This window comes from Mixophyes fleayi, chromosome 6 (genome assembly GCF_038048845.1).
Source record: "Mixophyes fleayi isolate aMixFle1 chromosome 6, aMixFle1.hap1, whole genome shotgun sequence".
Classification (NCBI taxonomy): domain Eukaryota; kingdom Metazoa; phylum Chordata; class Amphibia; order Anura; family Limnodynastidae; genus Mixophyes; species Mixophyes fleayi.
This window is the reverse complement of record NC_134407.1, coordinates 139,903,506-139,917,719: the sequence shown is the minus strand read 5'-3', so window position 1 is coordinate 139,917,719 and position 14,214 is coordinate 139,903,506. Positions and strand designations below refer to the sequence as shown.

General features: G+C 40.6%; 1 long non-coding RNA gene across 1 annotated transcript in view; it reads right to left on the bottom strand.

The window, feature by feature from the left end:
- Positions 1–2,249: 2,249 nt before the first annotated feature.
- Positions 2,250–14,214, bottom strand: part of LOC142094420 (uncharacterized) — a 24,572-nt gene continuing 12,607 nt past the window's right edge. Inside the window, exons 2-3 of the long non-coding RNA XR_012677660.1 lie at positions 4,107–4,190; positions 2,250–2,311 (exon numbers count right to left, since the gene is read on the bottom strand). This is a non-coding gene — a long non-coding RNA (uncharacterized LOC142094420). The remainder of the gene's footprint in view (positions 2,312–4,106; positions 4,191–14,214) is intronic.

Sequence of the window (14,214 nt, the reverse complement as noted above, 5' to 3'; positions counted from 1 at the left end):
GAGCCCTGTCATTAATGACAGGTCGGGAGGCCTGTCTCTAATAACCAATACAGAACGACTTCACTCTGATTAGTCAGAGAGTGAGAAAACCGCTCGGTTTGGTTAGTAGCAGCTAAGCCCCACATGTAATTTAGCTGAAATAAACTACATTGATACAATATAGTTCATTGATACAATTTATTAAGAGGAACTTTTGACGTCATTGCAATAACTGTGAGCTGGAAAACCCAAAATTATCTCTGATATAACTGCTTGTAAACTGATCAGATGTGCAAAGCAAAACCGACATATCACTGTAAAGGACCTACAATAAGGTCTAGCTGATTCCAGAGTAGTGTTCCACAGGTCTGCAATAAAGAGTTTATTGCACAAAAATGATCTGCATTTAAGAGGTAAGTAGGAACACTTTCCTATAACATCATCACAAAACTCAACTTAAAGCCAGAACCATTTTGGAACAAACATTTACTTTTTGGCCACGCCACAGAAGATAACTTTTGGAACAGGTGAGGCATTCAAAGAAAAACACACCTTACTACACCTTGTTAGGCATGGGGTGGGTCAGGGGAGATTCAGGGGAGGGGTTTAGCAGTCAGAACTGGAAATATTGACTGTGTGATAGGAATAATGGATTTAACTAACTATTAACAAGTTCTGAAAACTAATGCCTGGGAATCAGTGAAGAAATTGAAGCTGAAAGTAGTCTGGATGTTCCAGGAAAAAAACAATCAGAAACATACCTCAACATGTACCACAAAGTACTTACAGGAAATAAAGATGAAAGTTTTGGATGGCCTTCACAGATTCCAGACTTGCTCAATATTGACAGTGGGCGGGGACATCTCAAACATGTCGTAAAAATAATATTTTTGAGCTAAACAAGTTCTACGAGGAAGAGTGGGTATAAAATGCTAAAGCATGAAAAAAAAAGAGAGAGAGAGAGAGAGAGAATTTTTTTGTCATATTTCAGCTTTCAGCCAATGAAAAGTGCTCTGGTGATGACTCCCACAAATTGCCAGGGCACAGACTTGTGCAGTATGAATGGGGTCAACCCGGGAAATTCCCGGGTCCGAGGTGCAGTATGAATGGTGTTTCTGAGCTGGGACGCTCCGAGACCCTGCAAAAACCCGGCTTCAAAAACCCAGGATATTGCAGGGGCGGCAGTATGAAAGTGTTATTAGCTGACTACAAGTAATCTGTTACATTGAGCAAATAAATAGTAATTGTGTATTAAAGTGCATAAATATATAATGTTTAGGTTTGGGACTTGCGGAAGTTGTGTTATTTAGTGTAGCTTGCAAATTGACCAAATGTTTGCATATAACACTGTGTGTATAAGAAGAGAGAAAGAGAAGGCACACACTAGTGCAGTCACATTTAAAAAAAAAAAACATAACAAAAAAAAACTTTCTTTATAAAATGAAAACTTGTACAAACAACATAAATACACAGAGGTCAGTAATTTAACACTGGTACAAAAATAAATAAAGAAAAAACATTAGTGTGTCATTTATGTATTTTTAAACTTAGAAAATGGGAGGGGCTGGAGGTGTAGTGAAGGGGGATGGGAGTGCATAACCCAGGATTCACTGTGAGAAAATTGCAGATAATGCCTACTAAGTTATCATACTAAGTTTAAATTGATTTATTCATTGTTCTGTGAAAGGGCCACACAATATAATAAGATCGTCCATTAGGGATATTATTGAAAAAGTACCAAATTTTTATGGAGTGGCAGGGGTGTATGAGCTGAACATAGGCCAAGACTCCCATATAGAATTTATCTGCTTTCCCTTGCATTTAAAGTCATTTTCTTCTATGGAGGCAATAAGCCAAATTTTGTTTTTAACATGCTGAACAGCAGATGGACATGCATTATTCCAATGTTTAGCTATAGAAGATTTTATTACATTTAAGTTATACCAGAATGTGCTCCCAAACAAGGAATGGGAAGGCATAAAAGATCGGACCAGGGAAAAAGTCTAAATTTAGTGTCCAAAGCATTACATGAATTTCCTATGAAAAATGTGAGATCTTTGGGCAGTGCCACCAGAAATGAATGAAAACTCCCCTGAACCTACACCCACACCAGCATAGGGGGGAGGTAGCTGGGAATATGTTATGTAATCTCATTGATACAAGGTACCACCTGGTATAACTTTTGTATACATTTTTGTAAGTTAAAATGGAAACCTTAGACACTTTGGACCTAATTTTGATCTACATGTTGTTGTCTATAGGAAGTTCTAGATCTTTCTCCCATCTGAGCTCATGTCTCAACAAAGGTTCAGCAGCGAATGCTCAAAATAACCTAAAATAACAGAAATTATACGATGGCGGTAAGATTTCTAAATATTTGTTTTCAAGGCAAAGACTGTAGAAAGTAGCAAATACCAACACCACCACACCTCTGGCACCAGAAGCTAATTTTATAATATAGGTAGTGGTTGAAGTGGTGGTGTATACAGGGGTATGCCATACCGCCACTTCTCTTACTGGCCTCATTGTAAAACTATCAAATAACATTCACTTACATACCCATTACACTTTCCATACCACCACTTCTAAATTTCCACTTCGACCACTGAGCATAGGTCAAATAAGATGCAGCAACTCACACTGTTTAGTCCCATGAAATGGAGCTGAATAAAGCTCTTATAAGGACTAGGGACCTCTTATGTACTGCAGGAATGGAGGAAGAAGTTTTAATGGATAACCACATTAAGAGTACTCCAAGGTATTTTGAGGCTTCACGGGACACCTAGGTTACATTTTATTTTATTCTAAATCCGAACCGGGCAAGAATTAGGTGATAGGTCACTTTTTCTACAGCATGAAATAGAAAATAAAACTGCCCTTCTCTCATGGTGCAACTGATCATGTTTAATTTGTTTATTATTTTCTTCCCTTTTTTAAACATTTACGTCCTCTTCATGCAAATAATGATTGTCTTTTTCTTTTACAAATCCCTGAATGTTCCCACCAGCTATGAGGAAGTACACTCTTAAAAAAATGTTCAATGCTAAATTATGCCACTTATATAAATGGAGTTTACTTTTATGTTATGCTGTTATGAATACATTTTAGTAACTCTTCTTATTCTCTTTAGTTTCATTTTTAGATATGAATTTAAAATATGCAAAGACACAAAAAAATAAAACTGGATAAACATTTGTATATCAGAATATATAGGACATGTACATATGTCCTAACATATAATAACCATTATATCTGGTAGGTAAAGTGTTTTTTTCTATATAGAAAGTAAAAAAAGAGATAGGAAGAGGAGGAGGGGCACAAGGAGATTGCTAGGAGCTAGTATTGTTATATGAAACCTTTATGAGGTACCAGTTATGGGAGTCTAAGAAATAAGTGACATTTTTTGTTAACAACAGTCACACAATAAATAAAACCTGTCCAACTCAGTTCCAAGTAAATAAGGTGCACAGACAAAACAATAAAAGAGCTGGAGGTGGAGAGATTCAATAATATATTTTCCTATTACATGTCAATGTGCTCTATTAATGTGGTTCTGCTATGTATTGCGTGTACAGATGACACAAAAGCCATTGTGTTGAAGCCAGTAAGCAAGGTGATGAACACCACTGCAGTTTTATATACATATTTGTACAACTGAAAAACATCCTGATATGCAGAGCCTCCACCCTTAGACTGCATTAGAATCAGGGGAGGGCTGGCAGACTTTGGCCCGGGGGGCAAGCACACCGCACTGGCCCATAAGTAGCGGCCCATCCTTAAAGGGTGGTTTTTGGTACAATATATATATTTATCTATATAAAAAGAGGCTATTTTAGTGTTGCTTAATCCATATATATGTTTTTATGCCCAGAGCTGGATTAAGCCTCTGGGGGGCCTGGGCACTTTAGACAGGGTAACGCTCTATGATGTAACATGGTTATCATTTTAGACAAATACACAGGCAATACTGTGTACACTGCTGTTAGGTGTACACAGTTATGCATTCACGAGCAGTACACGGTGAAGCTGGACATACCTCCCAACTGTCCTAAGTGAAACAGTCACCCAAATTCAGGACTGCCCCACTAGATTCAGGACAGTTGACAGACTGCCCTGCTCTCTCCTACCTGTTCTTGTCACTGTCACCACTTGTGGCTGCAATTTTCTTTAGCTCATTTGCTGCTTGTCTGGATCCTGGAATATTGGAGGCCCTATTTGGAGAAAAAAATGGGTACATGAAATTTAGAAAACTCCAACCAATAATACTATCTACATTTGATAAATAGACCTATTTCCCTCCAACTAACCCTGACATTAAATTTAATAGTATTCCCATTTAATAAATAAACCTATTTCCCTCCCTCCAAACAGCCCCAGCAATAAATTAAATAGCATTTTCGTTTAATAAATATAACCATTTCCCACAACCATACCAGGCATTGAATAATACATAATCACTTTAAATAAATAGACCTCATTATCCCCAAACAGCGCTACATTCAATTAATAGATCACCAACCACCCCAGCAATAAATTAAAGGTCCAATCACACCATCTTAACTTCATCGGCCCCACTATTAAATTAAATTGCACCACCATCAACACAAATAAAATAGCAATACACACACACAATACACTGGCCCTACACACACACACACACACACACACACACACACACTATATATGCCCCTCACACACACAGGACAGTATATATGCCCCCCCCCCACACACACACACACACAGACAGTATATATGCTCCTCACACACACAGACAGTATATATGCTCCTCACACACACAGACAGTATATATGTCACACACACACACACACACACACACACACACACACACACACACACACAGTATATATGCTCCTCACACACACAGACAGTATATATGCTCCTCACACACACAGACAGTATATATGCCACACACACACACACACACACACACACACAGAGACAGTATATATGCTCCTCACACACACACAGACAGTATATATGCTCCTCACACACACAGACAGTATATATGCTCCTCACACACACAGATAGTATATATGCCACACACACACACAGACAGTACATATGCTCTTCACACACACAGACAGTCAGGGCCGGACTGGCTACTGGCACTTCTGGCAAATGCCAGAAAGGCTGGTCCACATGCCCGCCGAGCAGCAGCACTCTGCGCGCTGCTCGGCGGACGGAGAATCAATGACTGCCGCCTATGCGAGCAATCACATGGGACTGCACTTATCACGTGGCGCCGTCCCATGTGATTGCTCGCATAGGCGGCAGTCATTGATCTCCGTCCGCCGAGCAGCGCGCAGAGTGCTGCTGCTGGATGTCCAAAGGTAAGTGTAAGTGTCTGTGTAAGTGTCTGTGTGTGTGGCTGTATGTGTGGCTGTATGTATGTATGTATGTGTAGCAAATAGTGTGTGTGGGGCTATTAGTGTGACTGTGTGGAAAATAGTGTGTGTGGGGCTATTAGTGTGACTGTGTGGCAAATAGTGTGCGTGGGGCTATTAGTGTGACTGTGTGGCAAATAGTGTGTGTGGGCCTAATGGTGTGGCTGTGTGACTGTATGGCAAATAGTGTGTGTGTGTGGCCAATTGTGTGGCAAATAGTGTGTGTGGCTAAGAGCGTGTCTGTGTGGCTAATAGTGTTTCTATGTGGCCCCATGTTGCTATAGTGTGCTTTTGGCCATGTTCATATAGTGTGTGAGTGTGTGTGCGCATGTGCATTATTTTAATATAATATGTGAGGGAAGGGAGGATCTTAATATAGTGTGGGAGGTATGCTATTTAATGGGGGAGTGTAGGTGGGGGCTAATTATTTAAGGTGAGGTGAAGGAACCTTTAATTTAATGCTGGGGTGGTTTAGGGCTATCCGTTGAATATGGGGCTAATTTTGGGGAGGAGGGCTATTTATTAAATGTGAATATGAATTATTTATTGTCGGGGATGGTTGTGGAAAATGGCTATATTTATTAAATTTTAATGCAATTTAATTTATTGCTGGGACTGTTTGGAGGGAGGGAAATATGCCTTGTGTAAATGGGTATACTGTTAATTTAATGTTGGGGCTGGATGGAGGGAAATAAGTCTAGTTATTAAATGTGAATATTATTATTGTGGGGACTGGAGGGAGGCCTAATTATAAAACGTGAGTGCTATTGTTTTAACATTGGGGCTGGTTGGAGTTTTTTAAATCTCATGTACCCATTTTTTTTTTTCAAAATAGGGCATCCAATATTCCAGGATCAAGAGAAGAATGAACTGAGCTAAAGAAACCATCTGCTACAAGTGGTGAAAGTGACTAAGACAGGTAGGAGAGAGCAGGACAGTCTGCCAACTGTCCTGAATCTGGTGGGGCAGTCCTGAATTTGGGTGACTGTCTCCCTTAGTCAGGATTTGGTCCGCTGCAAGGACAGTTGGGAGGTATGTCCCGCTTCACAACCTACTGCTTGTGAAGGTAAAACTGTGTGCTTCTAAAAGTAGGGCCTGTGTATTTGTCTAAAATGATAAATGTAATGTATCATAATGTATGTATCAATGCCCCATGTTGGCCACACCCATCATCATCATCATCATCATCATTTATTTATATAGCGCCACTAATTCCGCAGCGCTGTACAGAGAACTCATTCACATCACAACACAATGAGGTCACGCCATGTTCGGCACATATTTTCATTCCTGCTGGAACTGAGGTGGGCCTGTGTACCTTAAATGCCAGGGCTGATTTTTAGTCCCAGTCCGGCCCTGCAGACAGTATATATGTCACACACACACAGACAGACAGTATATCTGCTCCTCACACACACAGACAGTATATATCCTCCTCACACAAACAGACAGTATATATGCCACACACACACACACACAGGCAGTATATATGCTCCTCACACACACAGACAGACAGTATATATGCTCCTCACACACACACACACACACACACACACACAGACAGTATATATGCTCCTCACACACACACACAGACAGTATATATGTCACACAGACAGACAGTATATATGCCAGGCAGAATGCTTGGCCTATCACTGAGCGGGAGGGGGGCCGGTCCGAAACACACTTTTTCTGACTGGCCCGGGGGACACATGCCCCCCTGCCCCACGGGCCAGCCCGCCCCTGATTTGAATATCCAATCCCATAAAATGCAATCTTGATTTCCCTTTCTGAGTTAAATCTGCCACATTTCTACATATATCCCACATTTTCTGTGGGATCCAATATACCAAGCTTGCCAAATCTTCCTTTCATGAGCAAACATTTACAAGTGATGCCATCTTGATATCCTAAATAATAAAAATGCCTGTGAAAAATAGGCTAAAGACATCACAAAGCTGCACCCCCAATATCTTCTAAGGTCTCCAATAAGGTCAAAGATCTGACTTCCTCTACATATGCACATATAACTTGGGTGATTATCAAACTATATTGCATATGTGATTACTTTGTGCCATATAATCATTGATATAATTTCATTTTCCTTTCAACAAGCTTTTATATATTAGCAAGGAATACAGCAGTTGACACGGTCACTTGGTTGGTCAATGTAATATCTTAATCAAATTATCCTGACATTGTTCTGTGTGGGGGTCTGAGCAACTTGTCAATCAGGTTGAATGTATTTGATTGAGCTGACTAGTAAAGCCTGTGTGTGCGGACATCAGCAGACCTCACTGCATCAAACCACAAATACAGTCCTCCAACGATCGGCTAGAACAATGAGATCTACTTGTCTTTATCCAGCTGAGGGCTTAGGAATTCCTGGAACCAATTGAAGGCCTGTATACATACGTTCATGAACAAATCATGTGCACTGCAATGACCAGATGTGTCAAATGAAATGTGATCCCAAGGGAAAGCTGGGAAAATGGGGGAAGGGGAAAAACCGCTCCGCACTAGACAACAACCAACCTCACTCTTGAATTAACTTTACTACGTGAGGGGCTGCTAAGGTCATATATATAGCATATGGGTTTGAAGAGAAAATAGAATCTTGACCTATGTAGCACTCCAGGTGTAACACCTGGAGTGCTACATAGGTCAAGATTCTGTTTTCTCTTCAAACCCATGTGTCAAATGAAATGTCAGGATGATGTATGCTCTGTAAACATTTAGAGATTGCAGTTTTTTATATGCACGAGGCACGTAAAAATAGTTTAATATTTCTGTAGATGGTGAAGAAAACTTTATGAAAAAATGATACTTTTTTTAACAGAGCTCACTGTGATGGCAGGACAAATGTAGAGCCCATGGTCTTAGGCTTGATACTATCTGCCCCTCTGATCCATCAGGAGGTCAAAGACAGATCAGATGGTAAAAGAGAGATGGGTCAAGTTGAGAAAGCTACATGAATCTTTCATATAGCCAAAATAGTTTTGAAGGTGCTCCCCCAAGTTCCTGGCACTTTATTTGTCTGTGCAAAAGCTACCCAGACGTCCCAGTGACTGCATATTCCATGCTATGGACACATGGATCAGCTCAACAGGAGGAATAATGCGATGCTTATAATAACGACACTGACTATATAGACAAAAATAACCCGATTGCTATTAAACCGGCCTGCTTGAAATGCTGACCTACATAAATGCAGACATAGAACATATCCGAAAACTGTACCTTGCAGACTGCTATCAATTCCGAACTGACTGCATGGCGGCACTTCCGTTTGACACCACAAAATAGAGTAACATTGAGGGTTGTGAATTTAAAGTGGCAACCCTAACCCTTACAATAATTTGTCCAGTTGTGGGGTTCTGCCATTGCCACTTTAAATTCACAAAGCTTAATGTAGCTCTGCTTTGTGTTGTAAAACGGAAGTACAGACATGCAGTCAGCTGGAGAGAACAGGGTCCAGAGTGAGCTGGAGAGAATAGGGGCCTGAGGGAGCTGGAGAGAATAGGGGCCTGAGGGAGCTGGAGAGAATAGGGGCCAGAGGGAGCTGGAGAGAATAGGGGCCAGAGGGAGCTGGAGAGAGTAGGGGCCAGAGGGAGCAGGAGAGAACAGGGGCCAAAGGAAGCAGGAGAGAACAGGGGCCAAAGGAAGCAGGAGAGAACAGGGGCCAGAGGAAGCAGGAGAAAACAAGGGCCAGAGGAAGCAGGAGAGAACAAGGGCCAGAGGAGGCAGAAGATGAGAGGGGGCAGAGGGGGTTGGATAGAACAGGAGGGAGGACTGGAGGGAAGGAGGGTGTTTGATGAGAACTGAGAGCAATTCAAGGGCCTGGGGTTGGAGAGAAGTGGGGATTTTCTTTGGAGTACATAAATAAATGGTGCATAAATACTATAAAAAAGTAATTATATATATAAATTAATAATCTGTACTAAATGTGGGAAAAGTTGTAAGCCATAATTAGATTTTCGGGCTGGTGGGTGAAATAGGTCTTTGTAGTAAATGGAGATGCTATTAATTTAATGTCAGGGCTGGTGATGGGTGGAATAGGTCTGTTTATTAAATGTGAATGTTATTGGGGGGCGTGGCTTGAAGTAATATGGAGTAAGTCGTGCTTTTCTTGCTCTCCTCCGATATTGTTATCCTGATTAATGCTGGTTCTTGCTGCCAAAGATCTCTATACTGTTTGTGGAAGGCTGCTAGATGATGGTGAGAAGAATCACAGCATTAAAGACACCAGCGGAGAGACTTTTCTGGCAGCCTGTATATTGGGGCCTACTCCTCAGCAGAAGTCGGGGCCTAAATTTGAAACTCAGGCGGGGATTAGTGGAGGGTCAGCGCGGTACCCGTGTAAGGGCGGTCCAGCCGGAAAGGGGAGCTTTACTGAGTGGGACAGAGTTAATACTCCCTGCAGCACAGTACAAAAAGCAGCTATACTCATGTGAGGTGGGCGCTGCAGTCTCCGGGAGAAGGGGATCGATTTTGTCCTAACGCTGTCCCTGGTACAGAGGTAAAAGGAGATTATTTCCTTCTAAGTTCCTTTCCTGGGCTGAATCTGGGAATTGTATATATCCTGAAGGCAAAAATTAGTTGGCACCAAGTTTCGCGGGCTCCTGTGGTATCACCCTGCTGTGTATGCTGAAGATGCTAATGGATGCTTGTTTGATTTGAATCGCTTTACAGTTTTGAAAAGTTTGCAGAAATATAACTGCTTGCCAAAATTTTGCATCACTGACACTGTGAAGTAATAACAAAGCACGATAATATAAGGGGACTATCCTGCAATATCTCTGCAAAGAACATCTCTATAGAATACTGGCGTGGCATTTTCCAGAATATTTGTGGAATAATATTTTAATAAGTTTTGGAATATTCTAACCGGATACTGCAGGGTGATACTCTTTTATAAAATGCCCTACTGCCAGTCTGAAGTACGGGAAAGCATTGGCAAACACCTGCTACCAGGCTTGAGCGCATTGCCCATCAATCATCTTCCTCCTCGTCAGGAGAAGTGCAAGCCCCAACGACTGGTGCTCAACCCCCTTCTGATACCACCCAGCAGGATTCTGCTGACTCATCTTCTATCCAAAAGATGGGGGAAATAGAAGGGATAAAGAAAATGTGTATTCAGGGCACTCTAATTACTATATGTAATATGATAAGTTTCTGTTAAGATTTATATCTTTATTTCATAAATTCATTAGCGAAATACTAAAAACATTGTGTAATGGAACATACTAACCTATAACATAAAATAAACATACTGTTAAAAAGTAGTAATGATACTACTATGCTGTCTCACTGTTTTCCAATTGACTATTGATAACAACGTATGTATATTATAATGTTCACATATACTATGTACATCTGTTATTGCTCAACATAAATAAACATAAGAGTCCCGTTAAGTATAGGGACACTGTTGTGGTGTAATAATAAGATGTTCACCACCATTAAGCTCTATCCTGTATAATAGATTTCTGAGTACCGGGCTTTGCCTAGCAGCTGATTTCCATAGTGCTGCTGAGTATCTACTATTAAATGCACGCCGTAGTGGGATATGTCCAATATCATAAAATACTAATAGATATTGCAGACTCCCTCAGACCCAACGGGGTGATACAGCTGTGCATCTATTATTGGATACACGCTGTAACATCAAGTATCAAATATCGTGAGATGTTGATAGATATTGTAAGCTCTCTTAGTCCAAAGAGGGTAATGTTAGACCCAATCCCTTAGATTAGTTTACTAGAGTGCTAGAGTAACTTTAAGGCATAACTATAATTAAAGTCATCAGATAAACCGCTCTAATACTATAATATTTGGCATTGATAAAGCCTTAGCGAAACGCGCGTTGGCGTTTAGCTGAGCTCACTGTCTCCATATGTTCCTATAATTCTCTGTTATTAACCCATAAACAGTCCTCTCCTTTCTGACGCTAGTGGTGTTAATTAGTACAGCAATCTAGACAGACTATACTAGTATTAATAAACTACACTGTGTTCAGCGTGACACTCCCTATGGATAGCTTGGGAGGTATGACTATAGTGCTAGATAACCCACGCTGTTATTAGTCTCTAGCATAGCTGTCTATGGGATCACTATAACAAATCCCATAGCAGCACAACAGAAGGAGAAAAGGGACATAAGGGGTTTTGCTCCACATTTACTGAGTCTGATTGAGAGAGCTTGGAATGCTATGATATACCTTACGCTACTATATCTGACAATATAATAAAACTAAATAAACATTTAACATTAAGCCCTGAATAAGACTTTACTCGGATAGTTTGGGGAAATGACCACAGCGTGAAACATACTATGCTGCAACGAGTCAATGGGCTCATTATAGTTAATTGAATAGCAGCATAGCTGAATAAGTAAGAGATAGAGTTTATAGGCATGCCAAATATTATAGTATTAGAGCGGTTTATCTGATGACTTTAATTATAGTTATGCCTTAAAGTTACTCTAGCACTCTAGTAAACTAATCTAAGGGATTGGGTCTAACATTACCCTCTTTGGACTAAGAGAGCTTACAATATCTATCAACATCTCACGATATTTGATACTTGATGTTACAGCGTGTATCCAATAATAGATGCACAGCTGTATCACCCCGTTGGGTCTGAGGGAGTCTGCAATATCTATTAGTATTTTATGATATTGGACATATCCCACTACGGCGTGCATTTAATAGTAGATACTCAGCAGCACTATGGAAATCAGCTGCTAGGCAAAGCCCGGTACTCAGAAATCTATTATACAGGATAGAGCTTAATGGTGGTGAACATCTTATTATTACACCACAACAGTGTCCCTATACTTAACGGGACTCTTATGTTTATTTATGTTGAGCAATAACAGATGTACATAGTATATGTGAACATTATAATATACATACGTTGTTATCAATAGTCAATTGGAAAACAGTGAGACAGCATAGTAGTATCATTACTACTTTTTAACAGTATGTTTATTTTATGTTATAGGTTAGTATGTTCCATTACACAATGTTTTTAGTATTTCGCTAATGAATTTATGAAATAAAGATATAAATCTTAACAGAAACTTATCATATTACATATAGTAATTAGAGTGCCCTGAATACACATTTTCTTTATCCCTTTCCCCCTTCTATTTCCCCCATCTTTTGGATGACAATTTTACAATGTGTAGGAGCACCTCCCCCAAATGAAATAACAAGACTCTTTCGAATATCTATATTGGGGGTTTAACTTGGTGCGGTGAAGAAGTTTCTTTTCATCTTCTATCCAACAAGTGTTATCTGCCATTACAGCTTCGGAAAAAAGGGTCACAGATAAGATTGGCGAAGTCCAAGCTGATATTTCTTTGCTGAGACACGACTTACAAAAAATACGTGAAAGGGTTGGTGAAACTGAAAATTGTATTTCTACTCTGGAAGATGCATCTGCACCAGTCAAATGAGAGTTGCAAAGCTTGGTGGCTTAATGTAAAACCAAGTTGGTGGATATGGAAGGCCGCTTGAGGAGAATCAATCTCCGTTTTGTGGGCCTGCCGGAGCGGGCAGAGGGATCGCCCCCAGAGCAATCTCTAGAGAAGTGGCTGCTTGAGCAGTTTGGTAAAGATGCCTTTTCACCCCAGTTTGCAGTAGAGAGAGGACATCACATACCATTTCAAGCTCCCCCACCTGGGGCAACATCCAGGACATTTATTGCAAAGCTCCTTCACTTCAGAGATAGAGATGCAGTCCTTAGACTGATTAGTCGAAAAGGCTCTTTGAAATATAATGGTACCAATGTCTCTGTGTTCCCGGACTTTGCACTGGACGTCCAGAAATCCAGAGCTCAGTTTTCCACAGTTAAACAGAAGCTGAGAGATCTTGGACTGCCGTACTCAATGATGTTCCTGGGCAGGCTCAGAGTGGAGGCACAGGGCAGATTTAATTTCTTCGTTACACCACGGGAGGCGATGACATGGCTGGATGGTCTTCCACGAGAGAAAGAAACGTGCCTTAAATATATATGTTGAAGTCCATGATTTTGCCTTACAGGTTTGGCAGTGGAGGGCCAGCTATTACTTTTTCTAATGGAGGTTTTGTGCTATTTATAGCTAAGTTTGTGTAGCTCCCAAGTTCGTTCTAGTGTTTAGAGCTTGTTTAGTGTAAAAGTGTACCTTAGTTTTAGGAAAAGGGGTATACGGGGTGGGGGTTGGGGAGTTAAACTGTTACAAATGTACTTTTGTGTTATGTCTATTTTTTGTATTGTTTATACCACAATGTTTTTACATTTCCCTATAACTCAGGAAATGGTTTTTGCCTTGGTATGCGCAGAGCAGGTCTCCATTATCTCCCTTCCAGCTATGTGCTCCTTCCGTTTGATATATATCCAATGTTTTCCAATGGGGTATGATCATATATGGCTGTAAGTAGCTCTGGTGGGAAAGGGCTCAGACTACTGACGTGGAATGTTAGGGGATTGAATGAAAAGATCAAACGCTCCCTGGTGTTAAATCAGCTTCGAAAATATAATGTAGATATAATATGTTTGGCCGAGACGCATCTTTACGGTAGCAAAGTTTTAGCCTTAAAGCGTCCATGGGTAGGATGGGCTTATCACTCAACGCACACTGCTAACTCTAGAGGAGTATCTATACTGATAAGGAAATCCTTGACCTTTACATTAGAGCATGTGGAAATTGATCCCTGTGGTAGATATGTGTTCCTAAGGGCAATTGTTAACTTCTCCCCACTTATTATTTTGGCAATATATATTCCACCGCCATATAATAACAATGCTTTGTGTAGAGCCTCCTCATTCATGGCGCTATCTCCGGCTAC